This window comes from Enhydra lutris, unplaced genomic scaffold (genome assembly GCF_002288905.1).
Source record: "Enhydra lutris kenyoni isolate GAN:26980312 unplaced genomic scaffold, ASM228890v2 scaffoldscaffold16, whole genome shotgun sequence".
Taxonomy (NCBI): Eukaryota; Metazoa; Chordata; class Mammalia; order Carnivora; family Mustelidae; genus Enhydra; species Enhydra lutris.
In genome coordinates, this window is record NW_019154100.1 from 22,282,001 (window position 1) to 22,296,481 (window position 14,481).

At 36.5% G+C, this 14,481-nt stretch overlaps 1 protein-coding gene across 1 annotated transcript in view; it reads left to right on the forward strand.

The window, feature by feature from the left end:
* Positions 1–14,481, forward strand: part of LOC111147395 (Sp4 transcription factor) — an 81,551-nt gene that overhangs the window by 29,972 nt on the left and 37,098 nt on the right. The window lies entirely within an intron of this gene.

Consider the following 14,481-nt stretch of genomic DNA (forward strand, 5'->3'; position numbering starts at 1 on the left):
AATAAAATCTTTTTTAAAAAATAAAATAATAAAACATCATAGGGGAATAAAAAGTAACTGGGAGAAGGGTCCCCCTAATTAAAACCTACCATTTATAACCCAGTTATAAGGATCCTTCTTGATCTGTTCCTCCAGTTCTGTCTTTAGCTCCTCACTTCTTTGAACTTAAACTCTGTGGGCATGTTGTCTCAGAGTTAGGCCTTTAAATATACTCTTCCTGTGGCCTTCCTACTTGCTTTTACTCTCCATCAGTTAGTGGTTTCTTCTCTTCCATGAAGCCTTCATGTTTCTTCTTGACAGTGAATTGCTTTCTTCTGTACTACTTAATTAAGCATCTTATGCTTTTTGTTGTTGTTGTACGTATCATAATTACTTGCTTATCTCCCTTACAGGTGAGAGTTTCAGGTCACATCTTATTTACCCAGCAGTGTTAAGCACACAGCAGGTACTCAGGAAATGTTTGTTGAATGAATCAATCTTACTTGTACCCTAAGTTCTCTTTCAAAGATCTAAGACTTATAAAAATCTGAATGGCTCTTATAGTTTTTGTACTTAATAAATTATGTAATTTCAAATGTATTGGAGTTAACATTTCTCGTGAGTGTTCATCTTATTGCAGATATCACGCTAAGTGTGTTACATACATTATCTCAGTTAATTCCCACTACTCTGAGGTCCTCAAAAAAAGAAACTGTAGAAAGAATTAGAACTCAAAGATAGGCCTTCCTGGCTCCAAAGCTTTGTTAAATTTATATGCTTTGCTAAACTGTCTGTTGTGCCTACTCAGAAACTCGATATTGGTTTAAAAACTGTACATGTTCCAGGGTGCCTGGGTGGCTCAGTGGGTTAAAGCCTCTGCCTTCGGCTCAGGTCATGATCCCAGGGTCCTGGGATCGAGCCCCGCATTGAGCCCCGCATCGGGCTCTCTGCTCAGCAGGGAGCCTGCTTCCTCCTCTCTCTCTCTGCCTGCCTCTCTGCCTACTTCTAATCTCTGTCAAATAAAATAAATACAATCTTAAAAAAAAATTGTACATGTTCCATGATGTGTAAATAGTCTCGGAATTCATTGGGTGATATGGTTCATCTTCATTTAAAGAATGCGGACAGCACTGAGTTACTTCTTTAATATTCTCAAGTTATAGTTCTTCTGTAGGAAACACTTGTTACAGCTTTTTGAATAAAGAAGTATTTTGTAACTAATGAGCATAGTTTCCAAACTTAGGATATTATTTTTTGTATTGCCACTGTAATATGGAATCTATCCAAGTCATTTGTCAAAGCTGTCAAAGCCCATTCCCAAATTTATATTACTCTCTTTGTAAAGGCTTTAATTCAGTCATGTAGTTTCTGGGTTTTTTTTTAGTGGACACTCATATAGTTTTTTATAGTTTTTATGGGTATCGTACAAATGTGCCATATTTTAATTTTTTGTAATTTCAATTTTGGTTATAGTTGTTTATAAAGATATGAATATATGAGAGCCACAAACGTTAGCTCTTTGGGAGCTTAGTTTAATTAGAGTTTTTTAATCTCAGCACTGTTGACATTTTAGGCCAGATATTCTTTGATTTGGGGGTTTGTCCTGTATATGGTAAAATGTTTAATGGCATCCCTGGCCTCTACTCACTAAATACCAGTAATGATCCACCAAGTTGCAACAACCAAATATGTCTCCAGACATTCCCAAATATCCCATAGAAGACAAAATTATCTCCCGTTGAAAACCATTATTTTGAAAAGATTTAGAACCAAAAAAATTACTTTTTTTTTCTAGCTACCCCTGTTTAGAACAATTTTATTGAGGTATGATTCTTAAAGAGGACAGCCAGTTAAAGATTACATTCACTGGTTTTTAGTATATTTACAGAGTTGTGCAGCCATCACCACAGTCTAATTTTAGGACATTTTCCTAGCCTCATGAAGAAACCCCAGTCATATTAGCAGTCATTTCCCATTTCTCCCGTCATATCAGCAGCCACTTCCCATTTCTCCCCCATTCCTCCCTCTACCCCTAGACATACCTGATTTTCTTTATATGTTTAGGAATATACACTCTCCTTGTCTTATAAAGCAAACCAGCTTCTTCTTCTTCTTCTTCTTCTTTTTTTTTTTTTTAAGATTTTATTTATTTATTTGACAGAGACCAGAAGTGGGCAGAGAGGCAGGCAGGGAGAGAGAGGGGGAAGCAGGCTGCGTGAGAGCAGAGAGCCCAATGCGGGGCTTGATCCCAGGACTCTGAGATATGACCTGAGCCGAAGGCAGAGGCTTTAACCCACTGAGCCACCCAGGTGCCCCTGTACAGAGACTTTTGTTCTTTCCTGTGTATACCTTTAAAGGCCCTTAGATTTGTTTAGGTAGACACCAAATTTAATCTCTAGAGGAAATAAACCTAAATAGGCTGAGTTGAGAATCATTTTAGTATTATTCGGAAAAGTAAGAAGTCTGGGGCGCCTGGGTGGCTCAGTGGGTTAAGCCTCTGCCTTTGGCTTGGGTCATGGTCTAAGGGTCCTGGGATCGAGCCCCACATCGGGCTCTCTGCTCAGCAGAGAGCCTGCTTCCCCGCCTCTCTCTGCCTCTCTGCCTACTTGTGATCTCTGCCAAATAAATAAAAAATATTAAAAAAAAGAAAAAGTAAAGTCTCCCTGGCCCTCTGTGGCAAGTTTTATGTTATAGAAATAAACAGTTTTGTTTTTTTCTGATCAGTTCTAGTAGATAAACATGATTTCTAGTCTATATGTAAAAAACACAACTATGAAACACGTATACCTAAAGTAGCATCATGAACCTGTTGCTTCACTATTATTAAGTAGATTATTTTCAGAATAATTTAGAATTAGTAGTTGAATTATTGGTAGTTGGCTTAATTTTTTAAAAAGATCTTTTTGTTTTTCAAATTTGTGGGTCTATTTTACCTACACAGAAATGTTACCTGGTGCTCACTCTGAGAAAAAAATATGTAAAACTTTTTTTTTTCTCATAAGAAGTAAGGGCCAGTTGGATTATTTTGAGTCTGTTTCTTATCAGTAGTGTGGAAAAATTAATAACTGCCCTGTTTACCTCAAAGGGTTGGTAGGAAATGCTAAAAGAATCAAATCAGTAACAGTTGAAGGAAGTGGATAGTAAGATTGTACCTTCATTTTGTTATTTCTACTTGCCCCTCATGTTTCTGTTACTTTTAAATGTTATTATGGGGTCATAATTTCTTTAAATGTCATTTATAGCCTACTTCATAGGGGTTGAACAAGCCCTATTTCCTTTGGTTTTCATGTCTGTGGTTACAAATTATATAAAATATTTTCAACAAATAAGACAAAGTTTCCTTAATAAGTAGAGCTATTCAAAAGGAGAATCCAAGTAGACAAATGGCAAAGGACATGAACACTTAATTCAGAAAGAGTATTCAAATAGCAAGTAAACATTTCAACTCCATTAGGAATTTTTTAAAAATGCAGATAAAAGCAATAATGAAATGCCATATTGAATTACCAACTTTTTTTTTCTTTTAAGATAAATCTTTAATTATGTTACTAATACATGGAAACATTGTCTTTATTTTTTAAAAATGTACCTAGGGTAAGTAAAGCCAAAAAAGCTCCTGCTGATTACATTCCATTCTTCAGATCCCCTTTTTGAAGTAAGCACTCTTAATCAGTTTGTTACATGTCCTTTCAGAACTTTTCCCATTTATTTATTACATGTGACTATCATTGTAGGATATCTGTAATGCTTGTAATGTAATCATCAGGAACTTTGATTGTTTAACTCAGTCATATGTTTTAGAGATCTCTTAGGTTTGTATGTAAAGATTTTTCACATTCTTTTTAACTACTACACAACATTGCTGTAGTGTTAACTATTTTTTACAGTTCCTCAAGTATTCCCCAATTCATAACTATTTAGGTAGTTTCTGATTTTTTACTGTCCTAAACACTGATACAATGTATTCATATTTTCATAGTCTTTGGAAAAAGTAAAGCTAAGCAGAACAGGATTGCTGGAGAGGGAAGGCCATAACTGTTATAAATAGAGCACTCTGGGTATAGGACACATGGAGAAGGTGATACTAGAATAAGGACTTGAAAGAAGTAAGAAGGTTGAACATACATGTGCTGAGGCAAAACCGTTCTAGGCCGAAAGAACAGAGTTCAAGGGCCATAAATTGGGATTATGCCTAGTGTGTTCAAGGAACGGTAAGGAGGAGCCAGAGCATGAGATTGAAGAGGTGATGGGTGGTCAGTTTATGTGTAGGACTTTGTAGGTGATTATAAGCCCTTCAGTATTTGCTCTGAATACAGTAGGATGCGCTGTAGGATTTTAGGTAGAGAAGCAACACTATCTTTCTGGGAACTATGTTTAAGAATGAATTTATGGGGCGCCTGGGTGGCTCAGTGGGTTAAGCCGCTGCCTTCGGCTCAGGTCACGATCTCAGGGTCCTGGGATCGAGTCCCGCATTGGGCTCTCTGCTCAGCAGGGAGCCTGCTTCCCTCTCTCTCTCTCTCTCTGCCTTCCTTTCTGTCTACTTGTGATCTCTCTCTGTCAAATAAATAAAATCTAAAAAAAAAAAAAAGAATGAATTTATGGAGTAGGACAGTGGTGGCAGTTAACAATTACAGTAGTCAAGCAGAAGAAAATCTTGGATTAACTTTAGCTTAGAATAGGGTACAATTAGTGGAGTGGGGTGGAGAAGTGGTCGGATCCTGGATTTGTTTTGAAGGAGCACTCGGCAGGGTAGGGAATAAAGTATGAGAGAAAGGAATCAAGAATAAGGATTATTTGGGGCACCTGGGTGGCTCAGTGGTTAAAGCCTCTGCCTTCAGCTCAGGTCATGATTCCAGTGTCCTGGGATCGAGCCCCGCATGGGGCTCTCTGCTCGGCGGGGAGCCTGCTTCCTCCTCTGTCTCTGCCTTCCTCTCTGCCTACTTGTGATCTCTGTCAAATAAATAAATAAAATCTTAAAAAAAAAAAGAATAAGGATTATTCAACAGGTTTTGATCTAAGCAAAGGTGAAGATACATAGGTAAAGTTGTATCTTTGTCTTAAAAATTACAAAATTCTGATAATGATCAAGTTTATCAATATTTTCCTTTGTTTTGGAATCTTGCTTAAGAAAACCCTGTAGTTTGGGGCACCTGGATGGCTCAGTTGGTTAAGTGACTGACATTGGCTCAGGTCATGATCCCAGAGTCCTGGAATTGAGTCCCGCATCAGGCTCCCTGCTGGACAGGGAGTCTGCTTCTCCCTCTAACCTTCCCCTTTCTCATGTACGTGCACGCTCTCTCTCTCTCTCTCTCATCCTTTCTCTCTCTTATTCTCAGATAAATAAAATCTTAAAAAAAAAAAAAAAAGAAAGAAAGTAAACCCTGTAGTTCTTCTGTATTTTCTTCTAATATTTTTTGTTTGTAGTTTTATTTTGCTTCTACTTTCAGTTGTTTTTTTTTTTAAATACGTGTTTGCAGTTTACTTTTGTGAATGGTGTCAGATTGAGATCTGAACTTTCTCACCCCACTCCCATCCGCACAGCACACCAGATAGCCAGTAGTCCCAAGCCAAAATAAATCATTTTCTTCTTTTTCCTCTGATTTAAGATGTCATTTTTATCATAAATTGAAATCTCATATGGACATGAATCTATTTTAGAACCTGTATTCTAGTTGCTAATTCTCTTTCTAAGCCATTATTACATTGTTTTTAATTACTATAGCTTTGTAATACGTTTTTATTCTACTGTTTTACTTTTGAGAATTTTCTTGCCTGATCTTTCACATGTTGAATCAGCTAGTAGTGTTTCTTGGAAAATTTATTATTTTAATTTATTATTGTGTTCGTATGAGTTGATTTTAGAAAAATTAACACATTTTTTTAATTTATTTTTTTATTGAGAATTTCTTTTTTTTTTTTTAAAGATTTTATCTATTTATTTGTTAGAGAGAGAGAGCGCGAGCGAGCACAGGCAGACAGAGAGGCAGGCAGAGGCAGAGGGAGAAGCAGGCTCCCTGCTGAGCAAGGAGCCCGATGCGGGACTCGATCCCAGAACACTGGGATCATGACCTGAGCCGAAGGCAGCCGCCCAACCAACTGAGCCACCCAGGCGTCCCAAATTAACACATTTATAAAAGGAATCTTCCCTGTAAGAACATACATGTTTTTTATGTCTTCTTCCCCAAGACTTGCACATTTCTTTTTTTTAATTTATTTAAATTCAGTTAATTAACATAGGGTATATTATTAGTTTCAGAGACAGAGTTCAGTGATTCATCAGTCACATATAACAACCAGTGCTCATTACATCCCATGCTCTCCTGTAATGTCCATCACCCAGTTACCTCATCCCACTAAACCCTCCCCTCCAGCAACCCTCATTTTGTTTCCTATGGCTAAGAGTCTCTTATGGTTCGCCTCCGTTATTTTCATCTTATTTTATTTTTCCTTCCTTTCCCTTGTGTTCATCTGTTTTGTTTCTTAAATTCCACATATGAGTGAAGTCATATGGTATTTGTCTTTCTCTTATTTACTTCACTTAGCATAATACCCTCTAGTTCCATCCTGGTCATTGCAAATGACAAGATTCATTCATTTTAATGACTGAGTAATATTCCGTTACACACACACACACACACACACACACACACACATTCTTTATCCATTCATCTGTCGATGAACATCTGGACTCTATATAAATAGTTCGGCTGTTATGGACATTGCTGCTATAAACATTGGGGTGCAGGTGCCCCTTTGGATTGCTACATTTTTATCTTTGGGGTAAATACCCAGTAGAACAGTTACTGGGTATTACAATTGTTGGGTCATAGGGTAGCTCTATTTTTAGCTTTTTGAGGAACCTCCATTCTGTTTTTGAGAGTGGCTGCATCGGGTTGCATTCCCACCAACAGTGTAAGAATGTTCCCCTTTCTCTGCATGAGACTTGCACATTTCTAATTAGATTGATTCTTGGGTATTCATGGTTATTGTTGCTATTACAAATGGAATTTTTTCTTTTTTTTTTTTTTAATTGAAAATTGCTGTTATAGAGGAAAGCTGTTGATTTTTTATGTTTATCTTGTATTTGGCAGTCTTGCTGAAATGTCTTACGTGTTCTAATAATTTGTCAATTTTCTAGAGTTCCCTTCCTCATTTATTTATTTTATCTTATTGCATTGACTTGCACCTTCATGATATATAGAATATTAAAGGCAGGAATAGGAATCACTTCTGTTAAAAACTATAGTGAGATATCAATTTTTTGTCTATTAAAGGTTTTTTTTTGTTTTCATCTTACTGAATTTCTCTTGTGCATGAGATGCAAAAGTACTCTTGTATACTTCTAGTGGGAAGTCAAATGAATGCAGCTCTTTATATATGCTCCTGTGGTTTTTTTTAATGGGTATGTAAAGTCTTTTAAGAGTGTTTCCATATCCTTTGACCTAGTAATCTCACTTCCAGGCCTCCATCTCTTGGAAGTAATAAGAACGAATATTTTTGTTCAAGTTGTTTATTATTTATATAGCTCTGGGTTACTTGTGTGTTTCAAAATAACCTTAATGTTTAATACCAGGGTAATGGTTTTGTAAGTTCTGGTATATGTGTATGATGGACTATTATACAATCATTATACTATTTTAAAAGGATTTGTAATAACGTGGAAGCATTTATACTATTAAATAAGTAAAAAAGAACAGAATACGAAAGATTGTTTATGTAGTAGTGTTGCATCATTATCAAAATGCAGAATAGATTAGAAGCAGATACACCAAAATGGTGATAGCAATAATCTCTGGGTAATAAATATATGCATGATTTTATTTTCTCTTTAACATTTTTCTCTGGTAAGATTGCATTGTTAAAATCAGAAGAAAAAACTTAAAGTGTATGTATCTGTAATACTAAACTGTATTTACCCTCTTCGAAATATGTGGAAAGGAAGAAATCTTGGCCCATTTCATTAAATGTCAAGATTGGTTATAATTATTTTTTAAAGTATATTCTATTATACAGCAGGTTTTGCTGAATGTCCTAACACCTGTCACAGGCTAAAGCATGAATGTGAGAGAAAAGAAACACAGTAGTTTCAGTGGCAGGTTCTGACTTAGACTTTGGGATGTACACTTAAATGATCTAAGTTCCATATCAATGAAGCAGGAGATAATTATGGTATATGTCCACCTAATTCTTTTTCTTACTGTCTTGCCACCCATGTTAACGGGTCTTTTGCAAGCTAGGTATCATCTAGTAGCTTTGTGACCTGCTGCTGGCCTACTTTAGTAAGAAAGCTTGCTATGTTTATATGGATTTTAGATTGCCATTCACTTTATTTAAGAAACATTCATCGAGTGCTTCCAGTGTGCCACGAAGTTTGCTAGCCAAAGGACATAAAACCACACAGAGGCCCTCTGTCCTGAGCAGCTTTGGTTAGAAATAACTTGTGATTAATATTGTGATGGCATGAGAGGGTATCTAATAAGAGAAACCAGGGATACTCAGATTCTAATTCAATCCCCAAGGTCTCTTAGGGAGCTAAATATACTGAAACTCAAGTTAGAGTAGTACATTTATGGCTTAGGTGTAGGCCCCCTGTCTCAAAATTCAGAGAACTAGGTTACAGTTTATGGAACATGCTGTTTTTCTTTACTAGTTAGATCTACATTCCTTTCTTCCTTTAAGCTTAAATTCAAGTATCTTAGTACTATTTTGAGGCAAAAGACTACTGCTGTTGCTCAAGGAAAATGTGCAAGAAACAGAGTTTCTCCTAAATAACCATTCTAGATGTTCCTGAGTATCTAGTGACCTAATATCATGTCACCTACCAAACAACTGGTGCCCGTTACCCTTGGCCCAGTTTTTGTACTTGGAAAAAAAAAAAAAAAGGAGCAGAACAAATAAGGAAAGGAATAGGAAAGATGGCCTGGTTGTTCCAATCAGCCTTGGAATGTTTTTTTTGTTTGTTTGTTTTTACCTCTGATAGCATGTAAGGAAAAGAAAAGAAGGGTCACTCTACGTTCCATCATGATGCATAGTTACAGTACCAAGAAATCTTGAGTTATATGTAAGATTATGTGGTAACAGAAACTTTACAGACTAGAGTTTCAAAAGGGCATTAATTTTTTCCTTCAGATATTTTAATAACTATTGTAGTTTGTTTCTGTAATTACTTGTCTTTCCCATTTTCACCAGCACTGTCATTGGCACAGCTTCTTATATTTTTAAAATCTTTATTATTATTATTAATTTTTCCTTGACAAATTGAACACAAAGTCATTGCAACAAACCAACTGCTTTTCCTATCTAACAGCTTTTTTGTGTGCTTATTTTTTTTATAGTCCTAATTTTACAGATTGAATTATAAGCAAAATAGTGGTCTTAATTGATACAGATTTCATTGTCTAATTTATAAGTCATCCTGTACCCAACTTACCCTATAAAAAAGGTGACACTTGAGGGGAAATTTCTGTACTCATAATTTCAACTCAATACAGTGACAACATCCACTAGCACATGGACCAGTCATTTGTTCTTAAGTTTTAACATTCTCAGGCAATCCATTTTTAGGAATGGAAAAAACAGGAGGTGTATTTTGCTCCTCAGAAACAAGAGTATATGATCTCTTGGGAAGACAAAACAAATAAACATTTACAGTATATGTTCACCATGTAGTTTGCCCATTGATTATAATGAAATTTATGCACAAGATGTTATAGAAAAAGAAAGAAGAGGTTTTTGACCTAGATTCAGAAGGACACCTGTCAGGAAAACTTCCCAAAGGGAATGACACATTAACTGAGTTCTGTAAGATGAATTGAGCTTTTGTCAGACCAACAGAGATGGAAATTCGGCATGGGAAAATATGTTGGATACTGGCTGCATAAGTCAAAGGCCCAGAGACAATTAAGCATGGAACATTAGAGGAAGTAGGAGTTCAGTGTAGCTGGTGTTGAGAGTGGAGACGGTGGAGGATTCCTGAGATGAAGCTATAAAAGTGAGCAAAAGCTAGATTATGAAGAGTTTTTTTACATCCTGTGCCAAGAAATGTTGACTTTACTGTGAATGTATTGAAGACTCATTGGGGAACTAGATTTGCATCTGCATGATGAAATTGGAAAGGACAGAACTGGCATAATGGTGATAAGAACCTGTTCTAATGTATAGGCAATAAGGATGGAGAAAATGGACAAATCTGAGATACCTTGAAGAGGTATACTCAACAAGGACTGCTGATATTGTAAGTAATACATGCAGGGGAAAGAATAGCTTTTGGAGTTACTAGACCTGGATTCAAATCCCAGCTCTGTCACTTACCTGTTTTGTGACCTTGGGTGTTTTATGTATCTCTCAGTACTTTAGTTTTCCTTTTTCTTTTTTGTAAATTTTGTTTATTTGAGAGAGAAAGTACAAGTAGGGGAAGAGGGAAAGGGCAAAGCAGGCTCCCCTACTAAGCAGGGAGCCTGTTGGGCTTGATCCCAGGACTTCGGGATCATGACCTGAGCCGAAGGCAGACACCCAACCAACTAAGCCACCCAGGTGCCCTCAGAACTTTAGTTTTCTTAACTTAAAATAGGGACAGCAGTACTCAATCTAAAGGGATGTGAGGAGTAGGTAAAATAGCAGATGTCAGACATCTAGTAACTAATTATAAAATGATAGCTCCTATTGTGGGGGTAGAAGGAGATGGAGGAGAGTTAAGAATGACTTCAAGTTTTCAGTTTGGGCAGTGAGAAGGAACTAGTTTACGAGAGTAGGATAATTGGTCTGATTCCTAGACACATTGCATGTGAGAAATCTGTTGGACATATTCCCTGCCAGATGACAGTAAGAGTATGACACTTGAGAGAGATTTAAGCAGAAGATACAGATTTGAGAGCCATCAGCTCACACATAGTAGTAAAATTTATGAAAGTACATGAGATAACCCAAGGAGAGAGTGAGAATGAGAAGAAAATTCAGAAAACTGGAAAAATGGCCTAGGAAAGACATCAGTGTGGGGATGGTTAGAGAAATAGGAGGAACACCAGTGGTGAGTAGTTACCAGTGAAGGACAAGGAGAGCATTTCAAGGAGAGTGTAGCATAAACAGCTTCACATGCTCCAGAGAGCTGAAACAAGATCAAAGAGTATCTTTGGGTTTACAAATTATGAATTGTTAATTCTAATTGTCATGATTTTAGTAGAGTGATTGGTTGGCTATACAGTTTTAAGTAGTTTGAGGAGAGAATGGGAAATGAGGAGTAAAGGCAACAAGTGTGGATAAATCTTTTAAATATATGACACAGGTGCCTGGCAAGCTCAGTCAGTGGAGCATGTGACTCTTGATCTGCAGGTTGTGAGTTTGAGTTCCATGTTAGGTATAGAGATTAGTTTAAAATCTTTTAAAAAATTAAAAATGTGATAAAAGCTTAGATTTAAATGCTTATAATGGCTAACAGAGAGAAAGGGGTTTCTCAGAATGTAAGGAGTTAATAACTCATTCAGTCAAATTTTAAGGAGAACAGAATGGTTGATTGTGTCAAATGCAGCAGTGAGAAAATACACATTGGATTTGACCGTTAAGGAGGAAGTCTGCGAACCAGGAGTTAGGTCTTTGTGGTGGAGTCCTTTGAATGCCAGACTTTGTCTGATGGGGAGTGACTGAAAGTTAGTGAGCATGGAAGTGATATGATCAGAACGGCATTTTAAGATTTTCTGGGAACAGTTTGAAGGATGAGATAGGAGATGTGAGTCCCATGTAGGCTAGTAGAGGCGTAAAGTAATACCAACTTGGACCAGGGTGATGGTTCTGGGGACAGAAAGATAAGATGAATGTAAGAGCTATTATTATGCTTTTATGTGCCTTTTAACTTGGCTATCATATGGATGTAATTAATAGGTAAAGGAGAACTTTAGTTAAAAGTTGATGTTTTAATGTTTCAAGTGTAGGTAATAAGGAGAGTGGTAGTTAACATTTACCAAAACAGAATTATTAGTAGGAGCAAGTTTTTGAAGATGAATTAATTTTTAAACATTCCTTTAGTAAGCTTATGTATTGAGTAGGTACTGTGTGTTGAGTAGTGTTCCATATGCTGGAGACAGCAGTGAACATGATAGGCAAGATCTGTGTTCTCATGGAACTTAACATTCAGAAGTGAGGTGAAGACAAAAAAGTTTAAACAAGGACAAGATAATCTAATCCAAGTAAGATGAAACTTGGTGATGATACAGAAATGGTAGTCCATTTTAGATGATGTGATCAGGAACTTAGAATATTACTAAGGAGTCAGTGGTGCAAAGATTTGGGTGCCAAGGCATTCCCACCCAGACTGGAGAGGATGTGCAGAGGCCCCAAGAAGGGAATGAGCTTGACTTGTTTGAGGGCTAGAAAAAAAGGCCAGTTTGTCAGGAGCAGAGTGAACAGGGGAAAGACTGATAATATGTGATGAGGTTTGAGGGTGTGTAGCATTAAACTTGAGTAACCTGGAAGCTTTGGTAAAGAATTTGGTGATTTAGGGTCACCTAGGTGGCTCAGTTGGTTAAGTGTCTACCTTTGGCTCAGGTCATGATCTCGGGGTTCTGGGATTGAGCCCCACGTTGGGCTTCCTGCTCAGCCGAGGGCCTGCTTCTCCCTCTCTCTGCCGCTCTGTCTACTTGTGCTGTATCTCTCTGTCAAATAAATAAAGTCTTAAAAATAATAAAATAAAATGAAAGAGTTTGGTGATTTATACTTGACTGGTAGCAGTGGAAATGAAAGAAAACTAACACTGACCTATGTTGAACTGTGTAGGACAGCTAGGTGAAGAAGTCAAGAGAGTTGTCAGGCTTAAATATATAAATTCAAATATGATTGGCTTAGTACTATTCATTACAATAACTTGCCACGTTGTTTAGGCATTGAACAAATAAATGCTCATAATATGAAGGGTTGAGAAATCTATCACGGAAATGGTCTAAGGAATGGGATCTAAGGGATCTAAAGATCTAAGGAAGGATCTAAGAATGACCAGGCAGTGATCGGGGATTCCTAGCACTTCTTTGACGTAGTGAAGGACATTTTAAATACCACTGCAGCCTGAAAGGAATGACCTAGTGTTGTATGAACAACAGCAGGAAAAATTAAGTATTCAGAAGATACATAGAGGTATAAAAATTAAACTTTACACGTGTGTATTGTTTTAAAGTTTACAAAGTCTTTACCCTTTAGGAAATCAACTTGATCTTCATAAAGAACTCTCTGAAGTAGATAGGAGACAGAAATTTTAGAGAGGTCAGCATTATTAAGAGGTGAGGAAGCTTGAGGATATTCAAGTGCATGATCTTTGAATGGCACATGAATTTATGACATCTGACTTTACTTGCGTTGCTTTACCTATCACAGTATGTTAATTCAAAAATGATCAGAAATTTAAATTTAGTAGAAAAACAAAAATGTATCCTTACTAAAACAGTACAAAAGACATATATTTTTTATTTGTATTATAGTTATTGGTGCTATTCCAAAGGTTTCAGAGTGTTTCGAATACACAGGAGAATGAGACTGACTTTGGCTGAGACAATCAGAGGTTTAATTTTGTTTAGAAAGTGTGTACTCTTTCCTCATGCGCTAATTTTTCTTTTCCTGGGTGCTCTGTGTGTTTCAAGTATTACATATGCAGCTTTGAAATAAGCCCTTTTATTTTACACTCAATTCTCACGTGTTTATTTCTGCTACCATATTTTATTCTTGTGTTGCCATCCAATTCAGTGGAAACTCAGCAGTAATGGTTAACAAATGAACAGTTCTGTGCCATGCACTGTGGTAAGGGGTTTGTAAAAATTAACTTGTTCAATTCTTACATCAGCTCTCAGAGGTGGGAGCATTAGTTTACAAATTGGTGTTTTCTGCTATTCCAAACCTAATACAGAGAAAGAACCATGATGAAAGAAAGGATCATTATAAGGCATACTCACTTGCGCTTCAGGGTCAGTTTAAACCATAAAGTAGATGGGGCTTTTTTGGTTATATTATATATTATTTATCATAGTTTGTTTTAAGTGAAAAAGCCAAGTTGGTATATGTACTAACCTGAGAAGTAAAGTTAAGTCCTAAGCTACATGAGTGAATAAAGTAGTAATACCCAAAATGTCTGTTTTATGATTATAGCGATAGTATGTAATAATCATGGATGGTTTTACATTTTAAAAAACTACTTAACTCACTGTGTATAATAAAAAAGATTCCTCAATAAAGATATGTTTGCTTAATTTTAAATTATGGAGGAATGAGAAATATCTATAAAACTTAATCATTTGTTTAGTTACTTCTCATTCCTATATTTTCTTGGAGTGAATGGGTATGTTGCTTACTGTGGAAATGGCTACAGCATCTTTCATCTGAGGATCTCAGAGTGCTTTTCAAATAATAACTCATGAATTCCCAGAGCACTTTGGTGAGGTAGGTAGGTGGCAAATATTATTATCTTCATTTTACAGATGGAGAAATTAAAGCCACCAGGGGGTTAAATGATTTATGTATAGTCCCACC